At 40.5% G+C, this 15,002-nt stretch overlaps 1 protein-coding gene across 3 annotated transcripts in view; it reads right to left on the bottom strand.

Annotated features, from left to right (window-relative positions):
* LOC124142325 (axin-1-like) overlaps positions 1–172 on the bottom strand; it is a 32,897-nt gene extending 32,725 nt beyond the window's left edge. For 2 of the 3 annotated variants that reach the window (XM_046510737.2, XM_046510742.2), the window contains exon 1: positions 5–163. The gene's annotated coding sequence lies outside the window, so the exon portion shown is untranslated. Of the gene's footprint in view, positions 1–4 lie in introns of all 3 variants that reach the window. The other variant, XM_046510739.2, reaches the window with a different exon arrangement.
* Between the last annotated feature and the right edge of the window lie 14,830 nt (positions 173–15,002).

Genomic DNA, 15,002 nt, shown 5'->3' with positions numbered 1-15,002 from the left:
TTACCTTATCCACTCACATTGTAGACAAAGGGGAACCCGGCCTCAAAACATCCATGGGAAGGAACAAAAACGCTGATAGAGATTTGAAAAGTTTGAATCTATAAGATCAAAGCCACATGCCCGCCGCCGACAATCCCCATACACCGTGACGTCACAGCCTTTAGAAGAACCGCACCAATCAGCGCGGAGATAAAATCAACATTGAGAAAAATGCCCTGGGCGAGTCCAAGTGGCGAAGGGATGTCAGATTGTGAATAATATATATATTACCACTCATATTAACCAAACCACACTCCATATAACTTACATATGATATAAATAACGTATTTGGTAATTATTAACAATATTTTATCTAGCATACTTATAGCAATGGATTTTGAAACAAATGCAGCACAACCTGTCTTCCCTTGAGACGTTGTTACAATTTGATAGCTTCCGATAGCAACACGGAGTTGGGAGAGTTTGGAGTCTTACAGATTCACCGTCAATGTTTTCGCTATTTTGGTCCCCCCAAACGTACTAAAGATATATTTTTCGCCATGCCACCCATACATATAGGTTTAAAGGATATAAAAAACTCAATTTCTTCAGCGTATACCGTGTTTCATGCAAGAAAAGAGGGTAATTCGTTCGGTATTGGAGATAATACCCTTGCCCTTATAAATTACACATGTTTGCCGAAAGGTCCCTTTGATGTACGGTCACTACATTAGACACAGCTGTAAATCAAGCCTGTGGTGACGCCGCCGAAACAGACCAGGCTGGCTAGAACGCCTTCAGCACTGGTGAACTGGTTGTCACAAACATATTGAGTCGTGTTGGGTATTTACTTCAGTGGGGTGACTCCTACTCGCTCAAGATAGGACACTTTTCGAAGACTTTTTACTTTTTGGGCACCTCAATGTATTAAATCTAACAATTTTCATCGCGGCCGATTTATCACGCTGGCAATATGCCACGAAATGTTTTACTCCGCGTCCCTTTCATCTGCTGGGGACAGATGTTTGTACTATCGGCGCAGCACAAAGACAAGGTCGAGTAATTAGTGTATACACAAAGGGATCGCAACATCAAAGGAAGCCGAGGTGTGGTCTATTGTTATGGTCGGAGCGCCGCTTGATGGCTGATTGGGGGAAAGGCACGAGTTGTGGGGTGTAAAGTGGGCGTGGTCCCGCGCGGTACTCCAAGCGGCTCGGCTATAACAAGTTGGGCTTTAATCTTTCAATACCTGTCATCTCGCTGTGCTTATTTTTTACACTTTCGGTTAATTAATTAACTAATTCATCAAAACCAACCCGCGGCGGCTTTGATGTAGTCGTTGGCTCATGTGTCTCACTCCGCTTCAGAGAATTACGAACTTCCTACCTAAGAGCGGTTATAGAATATGGACGATTAGATGGCTAGAAAAATAGACGGTGACAAATTGGCGAGGATTGTCAACACAGTCAATGGCGTAATGTTGTTAGAGTGTTTAATCTCGATTTATGCTACTTTAAATTTTACTTGATCCTACAAGTCTTTTGATCTTTCATTTGAAGCTCTTGATCAGTGTTCTTAATATCGGATTAAGCTTTATGTGTTTATTTGATGTTATAAGCATAAAATCAAGTTTGTTTGGTTTTATTCAAAAAATATGTTTGATATGAAAGATCAAAACAATCCTTCTTTTCGCGTATGAATAAAAACATAATAGGATTAACTCCTGCCTCTAAAAATGAAAAAAGGAACATAACCCCTACACTTTTTTTCGCCTGAAATAAACCGATACATGAACGGATTAAGCGTACTCGAGTCATGTGTAAGAGCACATACATCAAAGAAGGTTTCGTAACGTAGGTTCATTTTCCAGAAACCACTTCAAGCGTTCATAAAATGTCTACCTTTAACTTCCTGCTTAAGTGATGTATAGCACTCGGCATGCGGATTCAGGAAAGTCGTGAGGCGGCAAACATCAAAGGAATGACGCACCTGCCGGTAGCACCTGTCCAATCGCAGGAGGTTAATGTTACCATACGCGGATCGGGAAGTGCAGTGGCATGGGGCCAATCTTCCTATCACATCATTGTAAAATGCGGCATTGTTTACATATTTGAAGAGCCGGTATATAATTTACCTTAATTTATCTTAAATTACATTGAATTTCATTACGCCAATAAATCACCTGGCACTACCCCAATTATTAGCTTAGTATTCTGATAAGATCGGTTTCAGTTTTATTTTGAGTGTTTGTAATGAAAATTTCAATAAAAGCCTATGGCAATCATTATATGAACATCAAACTAAATATTCCCACTGAGATCAGAAAAGTGATAAAATAAGCGTTAATGAACAAACTAAGAACTTTTGAACTGTGGTTTATGAATATGAATACATACATTTACAGTTTCCATATTCTCTCTATAAATCAATTTATAGTAGCATCACTGGTAATGAATATGACTAGCATAACTATCAGTAGTTTCATCAAATACATTATGTCCATCCGTTATTTATCTGACGAATTAATAGTGTCAGTCCATAAATCAAATAAAGTAAAACGAGAATGACGTTTTAAAAGATTAGGAACAATAAATTTACCTGAGAGAGCACTGCTACAGGAAAACACTCCGTATCTCCAATGATCGCTGTGCGTTTATGACGAGAAAACATTAAAGTATCTAGAGTTACGTCCCCTTATCGTGATACCGGTGACTAAAAGGCGTTTCTTTGGTCGATCATAATGCATGGCCAATTAAGCATCAAAGGCCCCCCTCAAAGGCTGCTGTCGATCGGATTTCAAAGATTAAAGCAGTAATGTAACAAGCTCGTATAGATAAAATGGAATAAATTGCACGCCACCATATATAATATTTCGTTTTAAGTTATTCTTCAGATCTGAGACCCGAGTTTCAATTTGTTAGAAAGGGATAACTTCATTAATTAGGGTTGGGAAATAAGGGGATTTCATTTCAAACAAAATGATCACAAGATCGCCCCTGTGCAGGTACAGACAGCGACAGTAATTGTGAGGCATGAGCGATTAAAAGAGCAAAAGCATTTATTTCAAAGGGGACATAACGTTGCCTAATCTACGTTATGAAATTAAGGAACTTTTCTTCTTCAAATGACATGGGACTTTGTTTCTAGCGGGTTCTTTCATTTCTCCGTCTGATTTTATGTCGGAGATGAGATGGAAGCGTGCGCTTTGAGGAAGGAGACGGGCGTGTGGAAGTCTATTGTGGATAAGCTGTAATTTAGAATGAAGAGTACGCAATTTAAGCATCTGTAATGAAACACCAGGTCTACACATGAATATTTCAACGGACTTCCAGGAATTATAGTTCGAAATAAAAGTGTCATCAGGGTATTTATATAAATGGGCATCGACCATATGTTGTATTAAAACCTTTTTAAAACTGTTTATGGGCATGAGTTCAGTAACTGAAGTTAAATTGATTTGAATTAAAAGCTAGCAAGGACATCACGTCAACAGCCAGTTGTATATAGGCGAACATGGCCTCGCATCCCCATTTAAAAAAAATAGTTATTATATATAATCTATGTTGCTAAAAAAAATCTTTTGTTTGTGGATTTTTCTGCGGGTATATACATCACTTGGTAATACGGCTATACGTGTGCTGACATGGCAATTAAACCCTACATCTATTATCTGTGTTGGACCGTAAACGGAAGAAAACGTTGCATGGAGTTTTATAAAAGCAACATAAGAGCAGTTGTTTCGCCTGATATACTCGTTTTCTCCACATTATATACTTTACTTGATGGTGCTTCCCACGCGATGACTATACGCGGCAACCCGGATGTATCTTGGGCGCCAGGGGGTCATACATATACAAGGGAGTTGTGGCGTTTTGAGTTCGACTCCCTACATAAGTTCATTTCAAATGAACAATAAAAATGTGTAGACTGACATTTAGTCTCCAAAATAAAAATATTTTATTTGAACAAATATATGAAAAAAATCAAATCAAAATGGAGCCCAGAACAATCCCTACTGGAGCTGAGACTAGACTAGACTTGCTCAATTATTCTTGGACTCCTTTGTTAATGTATTCTCTAGGGTCTGGGATACAGAGTACTTGCTGTGCTAATCAGATATGTTCATTTATATTATCGGGGCGGTCGGGTAGCCTAGTGGGTAAGCAGGTAAGCTCGTCACGCCAAAGACCCGGGTTCGATTCCCGATATGGGTACAATGTGTGAAGCCCATTTCTGGTGTCCCCCGCCGTGATATTTCTGGAATATTGCTAAAAGCGGCGTAAAACCATACTCATTCATTTATATCATCATTTGAAACAAAGCAATCATTTTAACTTGTCAAGAGGCGCATATTGTCCTGAGGTTAGACATATTATTCTATCAGAATTTGCTTTTGAAAATGTATATAATTGTCCCCAAATTTGAGATATATTTTCTGGGTTGGGGTTTGGTGTTCTGAACGGATTATTTTATTTTCCTAAGTTGTTTTGGAACGCGGCCCCTAACCCTACGCTATAGCAGCATACCATTTTGAATATTTTTTTATTTGGTATGTTATGGTACCCAGACAGCCTGGAGCGTTGCTCATATTATCAACCAATTGTTTGTCTGGCACAGATTCGATTACTAAAAGACCGCCGATATGGGTTGAATATTGCTGACTACGGCATAAAGCAACACACAAAAAGGCAAAACTGGAAGCATCACTCGTATCGGGTTCTAGTTAAATACCGATCTACGTCCTTTCTGTCAATCATTGGTTTGTCTGAACCAGTGCTGACTATTGCCGTCTACGACCTACAGCAACACTCGTTCACTGTGAGAAATACGCCCCTAACTGATCATCCCAGTAATCCATAGCGTGATTCTGTTCCCCAAAGGAGAAATATTGTTATAACAATTTATTTACAGCTAAATACGTCGTTCATTTAGAAACAAAGAAACGTTGTCAGGTCTTTAACACCTGGGGATTTAGGTACCTGCAGGTGTCTGCGTAGATGCCCTGCTTCACACCTATACTCATGTGTGAAGAGAACACGGACACCTGCGTATCGAGGATGACTCTTCTGCCTAATTGCATAATGATACGTGCGAATCACAGACTGGAAACTGGGTGAGAATAATGGCCACAGTTGGTGGTCGTAATATGCGACTAAATAGATCGGGTGAGATCAAGCGTGAAATTGCATTACCATGCTTTGCAGACAATTGTGACGTCATTATTACAATGACGTCACAATCAAATGACATCACTACTGAACCTGCAGTACTTTTTACACTAAGACACTGCTTATTACTGAAAAAGTTGGAAGAATGATGTTGGATGACAAATAGAATTTCACCCGTGTGCAAGCATCGGAGTTTTAAACTTGTATCGACTCGTGTAGATATATTTGATATCAAAAGACACGTGGGTGAGATTCTCCATTTCTACCATGAATTTGGAAATTACTCGATTCTGATTGGTTAATCAGAGGTTGTCAAATCACAATAAACCCCCTCTGATTGAAACAGCCGATTTGACGGCAGCATCACCGCGGAAGCTTATATTCATACAATAGTACCCTTTTCAGTCATTTTCAGTAGACATATTTAAATAATTATATCTACAATTACAGGTTAAAAAATGCAAAGGTGCTGTTACCCCACTATTCGAAGGGTGCGTGGCAATACATTTCGTGCAGAAAACACGATAGAAATCCACAAAGAGAAATTAATTCAGTTTTGGAGACAGAGAGCTTGAAATTTAAATCGCTTCTATATACGACTGTAACGTCATATCCTACGTCACAATGATAGAAATGACGTCATAATGGTGACGCGCCGTGTAGAACGAAAGCTTTGCAAAGCTTGTTTAGTTTTCTTTAGGGGTGCCCACCTAATGTTAGCTTACAAAGTTGCCGTGCTTATATGCCTTCAATGCCTGTCATATGTTCGAGTGAAGTATTACGGTGTAAACAAACTGCTTATACAGCGCCATATTTTGTTTTATAAAGGCTGTTGTCGACAACCCACTCAAAACACTGGACTCAACCCATGCCGCGTTACTCAATATATTTGCCAACACCAAAGCGTTCGCGTTTTATTTAGTCATGGTAGAAAGGAGATAAACATACTGTATTTTCAATGTAGAGCTAGGTTACCTGTATATCTAACTGCGCTAAATGTAACATTTAAAACCTTACGCGCAATGGGGATAAACATACTGTGTTTTCAATGTAGAGCTAGGTTACCTGCAGATTTAACTGATCTAAATTTAACATTCAAAACCTCACGCGCAATAGAGATAAACATACTGTGTTTTCAATGTAGAGCTAGGTTACCTGCAGATTTAACTGCGCTAAATGTAACATTTGAAACCTCTCGCGCAATGGAGATAAACATACTGTGTTTTCAATGTAGAGCTAGGTTACCTGTAGATATAACCGCGCAAAATCTAACAGCGTGAGGTTTCAAGTGTTAAATTTAGCGAGGTTAAATCTACAGGTAACCTAGCTCTACATTGAAAACACGATATGTTTATAATACTTTCTATCCCAAGTAGACCGCCTCCGTGGTCTAGCAGTAGAGCGTCAGCCCGGAGGGCGGAATTCCCGGCCGCGTCATACCAAAAGACGTTTAAAGATGGTACTTGTTGTTACCCTGTCTGGCGCTCGGCATCAAGGGGCTATAACAAGGACTGTTCGCTTGGAAAGAGGAAGGTACGGGGTTCGATCCCTGGCCGTGTCATACCAAAAGACGTTAAAAGATGGTACTTGTCTGGCGCTCGGCATCAAGGGGCTAAAACAAGGACTGTTCGGCTCGGAGTCAGTATACTGTGACTGAGTGGGGTATTCATGTTAAACTGCGGCATGGTATCTCAGTGAGCTAGCACTATTAATCGGCATCAGTCCGGACTCCACCTGTTTTAACCCTGACACGGACAGGTGATTACCTATGAGCCATCAATGAAATAGTAAAGGTGCTCCTACTTCAAATCGCGAGGAGAATGATTTCGTCATGAATATGTTCGTCGACCGCAAAGTCTGTGTACATATAAAACCGAACATGGACCTATTCTTTGGACCTCGCCATTGTGTGTGGCGTCGCTAAATGGACAAATGTCTGTTTTCTATAACAACTGTCCCGTGTATGTTGATGATTTTTTTTCCAATTTAAGTTTTAAAAACCCCGTCTAAACCGAGCACAAACAAGTTAAAGTGAAGTCATCAATAAAATGTTATCAATCTTCAGGACTAGAAATAGAACATTCCTGTTTTTATTTAGATCCGCTTTGAATTTTTACAAAAAGCTTCAAATGCATAAATTATTTCATTAAAAATACTTAACCCGAGAGAAGATTTCTCACGAGCTAACATCGAACTTCCCTGATTGCTTACATCAAAGGTAATAACAGTAAGGATCTACTTGAAGAGTTTCATATTGCTCCGGGATAAAATCATAAACTCAAACTTCTAAAGATAAAAGGACGTCATCAGCAAAAAACGACATAAAAGCAAGTGGCTCTCGAGGCTCGGTGATAACCATTACGGCTCTGGTGTCGGGCGAACTCGGCTGGGCGTGCTTCTCCTACCCAAGACTTGTTCCAGACTATAACCCGTAGTACTTCGCGTCCGGGGTCAACTAGTCGGGGCGAGGTCGCGGTGAAGTTTTAGGGCCCCTCGTGTTGTGGATTACTACCCGCTGTGATGGCTATAAACGTCGTGTGTGTATGTCTACTTGAAATGTAAACTATTATTTTATACACGGGATTATGACAGGGTCATGCTGACATGGGGTGACGGGATACATACCCCCATGAGGCGCTCCCCACCCCACGAGGCGCTCCCAACCCCCAATCCCTCGTTATAACACGCACTTGGGACTTCAAGCCATTATGGCGTCCCGTCAATGGAACACATCACGTGGTCGGCGTTCAGTATTTTTATCATCACTTTGTGAGTGATTGAAATAGAAGATAAAATTGAACATAGATAATATCTGTATTGTGTTGGCTCATATCTGAAACGTATTACAAATTGTTGCTGTATAGCGGTAGTATCTGAAATCACAATACTGGAACAAAACAATATCACGCTTATCTATTCAAATCAGATGCAGAACGCACAGGTGGTATACCGTTAATGGTTTCAGGACGCGGCTGTAATTCGACACGTATTGACTTCGAACATTTATGCAACCCAAAGCTGAGGTTTATAGTGTTAGAGAAAATGGATATAGTTTTACGCCGCTTTTAGAAATAATCTTTGAAACGTCGTATACCATTTAGCTATAGATAACTTAAGTTATAACTTAAGAACATACATACTTATACTACAGCGCACGTTGATGCAAATATGTACAATGTTACTGTACGTGTTGTTTAAAGATAAATAAAAATTTTTTTATGAATAATGTTTTCATATTTAACAAGCGTATAGTTGACAAAGTCATCTATATCCCCCGCCCATTTTAACACGTTATGGTCCCAAACCAGGTAACTGACCCAACATTTCTCTTAGCCCATGTCAAAATAGCTGCAATGGAAATTCTAAAATAAACATTTCTAAAACTCCTTAATATCAAATGGCACTAGTTCAGTATGCGCTTTATATAAAGACATGCAATGTTTGGCAAGGAAATATTTAACAGTTTATTTGTTATACTACTTAAGTATTAAAACGTAAATCCAACTTGTTGTAATGGAAACATAAACAATAAAATTTTCTAAAAGTGCTATATATCAAAAAGCACCAGTTCAGTATGTGCCTGGTAGACATGCAAAGTTTTGTAAGAAAGTATTTAACGGTTTTTAGGTTACACTCTGGAAACGAACACCACCCCTGTAGAACCTAAGTCCAACTTATTGCCATGGAAACGTAAAACATAAAAATTTATAAAATTCCTAAATAGAAAAAGGCACCGGTTCAGTGTGTGTCTGGTAAACATGCAAAGTTTTGTAAGAAATCATTTAACGGTTTTTGAGTTACGCTCCGGAAACGAACAGCACCCTTATGTAACCTAAGTCCAACTTGTTGCAATGGAAACGTAAAAAATAAAAATTTATAAAATTCCTAAATAGCAAAAGGCACCAGTTCAGTATGTGCCTAGTAGACATGCAAAGTTTTGTTGGAGAGTATTGAATGGGTTTTGAGTTATGCTCTGGAAACGAACACCACCCTTATAGAACCTAAGTCCAACTTGTTGCCATGGAAACGTAAAAAATAAAAAATTTATAAAATTCCTAAATAGCAAAAGGCACCAGTTCAGCATGAGTGTGATAGACATGCAAAGTTTCGTAGAGAAATATTTAACGGTTTCTGAGTTATGCTCCGGAAACGATTTCAGGACACGCGTACGCACGCACACACACACACACACACACACACACACACACACACACACACACACACACACACACACACACACACACACACGCACGCACGCACACACACACACACACACACACACGGAACCCATTTCTATATCCCCCGGGGATAATAAAAGAAACCTATCCCAAACTTCACGGTGAATAAAATCGTTCATACGAGGGCTCGTCGAACAGTTCTTAGCCTGACTAACTTTCAACTATGGGCCATAACTAATTGAACTAGTCAATGTCGTACATTGTTTGAGTCGTTCATAGCAAGTGTATTTGGTCTGTTGAGGCCGTTTGTATATTAGTAACAGCCAGTTGAACGTGATAGGGGTACAATGGACACAGAAAAGGAAAAGAACGAGTACCTAGCAGTCATCAAGTTTTTTACTTTAGAGAAAAGTACTCCCCAAGAAATTCATGACCGCATGTCACAAGTGTTTGGGATACGTGTCCCAGCTATTCCACAGTTACAACGTTGGGCAGCTAGGCTGGGAGAAGAAGCCTTGGTGATGACCCTAGGTCTGGACGTCTCTCAGCTTCCATCAATGAAGATTCCATCAATGAGCTAGAAAAACCTATTATGTCAGATAGACGTGTTACCACTGGTGAACTTTAGGAAGACACCGGTCTAAGCCATGGATCCACTGAAACTATTATTCATGAACATTTACAGATGAATACGACATCTGCTCGTGAAAAAGTTTCTAAATTTTTATCTCAAGGAAAAAAGAACTGACATTGCCAGAGAAAATTTAGAGCTAATTGAGGAGGATTTCGTCAAATTCAAAAAGAGATTCGTAATGTGATGAAACATTGGTCTACCAGTACGTGCCCGAGTTAAAACGTGAATCCACGGAATGGCACCATTCCACTTCTCCGGCACCAAAGAAATTCAAGTCTTCAAGAATAGTGAAACGTTATGGCCACTGTATTCTTGGTTGCAAAGGGTGCGATACTTGTTGATGACTTAAAAAGTCAAAAGACGATTACTGGTGCCTACGGTGCTGATTTGCTTCATCGCCTGAGGGATTCTATCAAAGAAAAGCGGCGAGGAATGCTGACTGCTGGAGTTCTACTATTTCATGACAATGCCTCTTCTCACACCTCTCGCCTTGCAAAGGCTGCTGTGCGACAATGTGGGTTCGAAGAGCTTCATCACTCTTCATACTCGCCAGACCTGCCATCAAGTGTTGCCACCTGTTTCCTAAACTGAAAGAACATCCTCGTGGAAAGCGCCATGACAACGGTGACCTCAAAGCTGGCGTGAATGGGTTTTTTAGGGTGGCTTCAGAAAACTTCTTCCTGACTGGAATTGAAAAGCTTCTCTATCGATATGAGAAGTGGATTAAAAGAAGGAAGATTATGTTCAATCATAAAATAATAAAAAAACTTCCAAAATTGTTGGTTTTATTTGTTGGGTTGGCTTAGAACCTTTTTGGCCAGTCCTCGTATTGTCATCTCGATTAAGACCATACAATGTTAGGAAGGTTTGTTACCCTGTATAGCGTTGATCAGTGATCCATAACCCTGCTTCTGACCAGACAGGCATTGGGCATTTATTGACACGGCAAAGGTTGTAGGACAATCAATCAATTTAACTTGTGCAGATATAGTTTTCTATTTATTCAGCTTCATTTGCTGAAGAGGGCTTAAGTTGGGTCCATTGGGCATAACACAAACCTATGATCGTGGGTTCGAGTCCAGGTTCGCCTGGATTAGATTTCCAGGTTTGTAAGCTACATACCCGTTCGAAGCGGCGTTAAACCCATCTCACTCACTCATTTGCTGAGCCTGCTAAAACATACTAGCATCTACGTCACCCTAACAACATGTATGCAGCAGCATTATTGGTGCTCTCATTCTCTCTGCGTTGTCCCTTTGCTGCTTGTGTGTACACGAACAATGACTAACGCATTGTAGGTTCAAATATCTTCAAGACGATGTTTACGTTTAATATAGTTGTTTTGAACTTTAATCATTCAGTAAAAACGCCACTTCACAGGTCAGTGAAAACAATACACAATTTTGGTAATAAGTTTATAATAAACTGATCACATACATGTATTGGTTGATTTCAATCACTTTAATTTGTCGAATTTGCATTCATGGAGGGTTGATCTTTCGACAAAGGTCGTAAAAAGGTTACATTTTGCTCAGGGAGGGTCGGAACATTTTGCAATATTGTTTCAGTAGATTTCATGTTATTTCAATTGTTGCAAATGAAAGTATACCCTAGGAAATTGCACTTGGCCAAGCAATTACAAAACGTTATCAAAGCGTTACTAGGCCGAAACACAACAAACGTAAGGTCCAAAACACAACTATGATACCCGTATCAAATACATCACCGTGGAATAACCATGTCTTGTTTGCTTCAGCTTACCCACCATCAAACAAGGATGCATACTTTCTTTTGCCGGTTTTATAGTGCTAGCTCACCGAGATACTCTGCCCCATTACAACATGGATACCCCACTCAGACAGAGTATACTGACACCGAGCCGACCAGTCCTTGTTTTAGCCCATCAATGCCTGGCGCCGGACAGGGTAACATGTAACACCTTTCAATGCCTTTTGGTATGACTCGGGCGGGGATCGAACCACCGACCTACAGCTCTCCGGACAGACGCAGACGGCAGACGGCTCTGCTTCATAAAAGTAGGACGTCTTGTTGCATATAAACAACAAGATCAAAAGAGCCTGTTTAGAAAAACCAGAACAACAAACAATTAATTTGCGGCCTTAGATCTACGGTGGCGGAACACAATGCCAAGATTTCATCAACAAAGCGCCAATTATCGTATCAATGCTGTTTAGTGGTGTTGAACACTGACAATGGAATAAACTCGGAAATTACAATTAATGCAGTGTTTGCCTCAGAAGCTTTTACTATAACCTATTAGTAAACGCTAGTACAATGTCCACCTTTTCAGGCGACGGTTAAACGGTGTGATCTAGCGGATAATACGCTCGGTCCGCTCATTAAATGCACGTGTGATATTAAATCATCCACACAATCGAACACCACGGCACCAGGCCGTACAGAACAGTCGAGTACAAACAGTGCAGTAAAGCCACTCTGTAGCCCGACACCCCCGAGAACAATCAGCAAGTCACCTCAGTGCAAATGGATTGCTTGTACACCTTAGGAGATGCATACACCACCAGGACAAAGACACAGATAAATATTCCCGTTTTGATTAAAAAGATCAAGAAACACGGTAGACGAGATCAAACGGCTGGATCACCTGGCCGCGGCTGTCTGATGTGTATCGTCACGAATAATCGGCCCATAGATAAAGTGTAATCGTCGCCCACATCAAAGGTAAAGCTTGTAGACACGGCGTTGCTTTATGATAAGATAAGCGCTTCGTACAGTATGGACTCTCGTGTGTACGTACCAGGGTGCGTGTACTGGCTTGAAATACGAACTGGCTGATTTAAATATACATTAAACACATTTAAAGATCGATTGCATGGCATACATGAGGACACGGCTTCTGTGGGCTTTGCGTGATCTGTGATTGGCGTCGGTATACATAGAGATTACAGGCGGGTATATATGGTGTGTGGGGTTTGTTTGTTTGTTTATTTATTTATTTGTTTGATGTTTAACCCCGTACTCAGCAATATTCCAGCAATGTGACGGCGGTCCGTAAATAATCGAGTCTGGACCACGTAATCCAGTGATTGGCATCATGAGCATCGATCTATACGCATTTGGGATACGATGACATGCGTCAACCAAGTCAGCGAGTCTGACCACCCGGTCCCTTTATTAACCCTAACGACAAGCGTAGTCGTCTTTTACGGTAAGCATGGGTTGCTGAAGACCTATTCTACCCCGGGTCTTCACGGGTCTGGTGAGGGTGGGTTGATGATACTGATTAGATGCGGGCATATATAGCCAATTTTACGCGACCGATCGGAGTTACATGATCGCCTCAGCTAAATGCTAAACAATGACCCTTAGAGATAATAGATATCAGCGGGATATACAAGGGTATAAATACCCAGTCAATTTGAACACACTTAGACAACCCACGATGAGCCCATATTACGTCATTACAGGAAGTAGCGCTCAACAATTGGCCCACAGTGGTGGCGATAACAGAAATATCGATGTTTGTTTGCGACAGATTTGTTTCGAGTCGTCTTCCAAGACACACAGTTATATCTTTGAAGGGAAGAGACAAACTCTTTTCTTTCATCCTTAGAACATCTGTCCAGTGACCGATTTGTTTACTTTGGTAAAATCTGAATATCAAATGGACGACCCCCGAGTCCTTCTCACGACGACAATAGATCTCATCTAAAAGGATAACTGGGCTTTGACAATTTGGCAGCCCCAGCAAATTTGATTACAGTCGTTGAAAAACCCCATTGTTGTTGTCTTTTAACTCAAAATTTATGATTAAGGTCAATCTGACAGTCAAGATATACCCTAGTAATACAGAGATATGGTCACAGTTTCACATAAAACACTAAATGCGTCTAGATCTAAGCTTGAAATGGACACACCACTATGGAGCCCGTCCACGATTAACTTGACTAACACTTAGTCAATGAAAACATGTCTTTAAAATATTTTTTTTACCTTTCTCTACTGCTTGTTTGTGGGATCAAGCAAACTAGACTTGGTTAGTTTGATCTAGACTTCCCTAGGCTTTTAGTAAAAAAAAACACACCTAAAAATATAAATTCCACAGTCATGGTGCAGGACTAACGACGAACCAGTATATTATATCTCCATTCTATTACGTTCATGGGGAATGGAGATAAGATAGAAAGTATAATCGAAGATGGTAGGGAATAATCTCCCTTACCCCACACACTCGCCTCACACACACACACACACACACACACACACACACTGAGGAGTGTGGGTCAGCCACGTCAGAATGTGGGCTGGGAGCGACGCCACGGGCACGACCATCTGCCAACACTGATGACCCCCCGGCCAGAGGGCGTCTTAGGTGGTCAGGAGTCTACAGGCATGCTCCGTTTGAATGCATTCGTCTTTGTTGTGAGATTTACATAACTAATCACATTTGGCTGTAAAGATTTGTGTAACTGACTTATTTGTGTATTTAATAAATTAACAAGAATTTACACGCAAAGAACGACCAGCGGTCCCCAGTACAGCGAGTATGAGATCAACGACCACCTTAAAGTTAAGGTCGCTTTATGAAACGGTGCCCTTGGACAAAGCGCTATAAGGCGGAATTCGCGTAATTGGTGTTTCGAAAGACATATGGCCAATGCCCATTATAAGGCGATCCTACTGCTAGGGTGGTCATAACAAGTACACGGGTTTTAAAATAAAAGAAGTTCTTTCTACTGACCCGTGAAGATCCGGGGTAGAATAGGTCTTCAGCAACCCATGCTTGCCGTAACTTAAAATTAAGGCGACTATGCTTGTCTTAAGAGACGACTAACGGGATCGGATGGTCAGGCTCGCTGACTTTGTTGATAATGCATGTCATCGTATCCCAACTACGAGGATCGATGTTCATGATGTCAACCACTGGATTGTCTGTTCCAAACTCTATTATTTACAGACCGCCGTCATATAGCTGGAATATTGCTGAGTGCGGCGTAAAACAACAATAACTACTTTCTACAAGAGGTTATCGTATTTTAAGGCTACATTTTATTTGTATGT

The sequence above is a fragment of the Haliotis rufescens genome, unplaced genomic scaffold, assembly GCF_023055435.1.
Source record: "Haliotis rufescens isolate VD_foot unplaced genomic scaffold, xgHalRufe1.0.p SCAF_11, whole genome shotgun sequence".
Lineage (NCBI taxonomy): Eukaryota > Metazoa > Mollusca > Gastropoda > Lepetellida > Haliotidae > Haliotis > Haliotis rufescens.
This window is presented reverse-complemented; position numbering and strand designations above follow the sequence as displayed.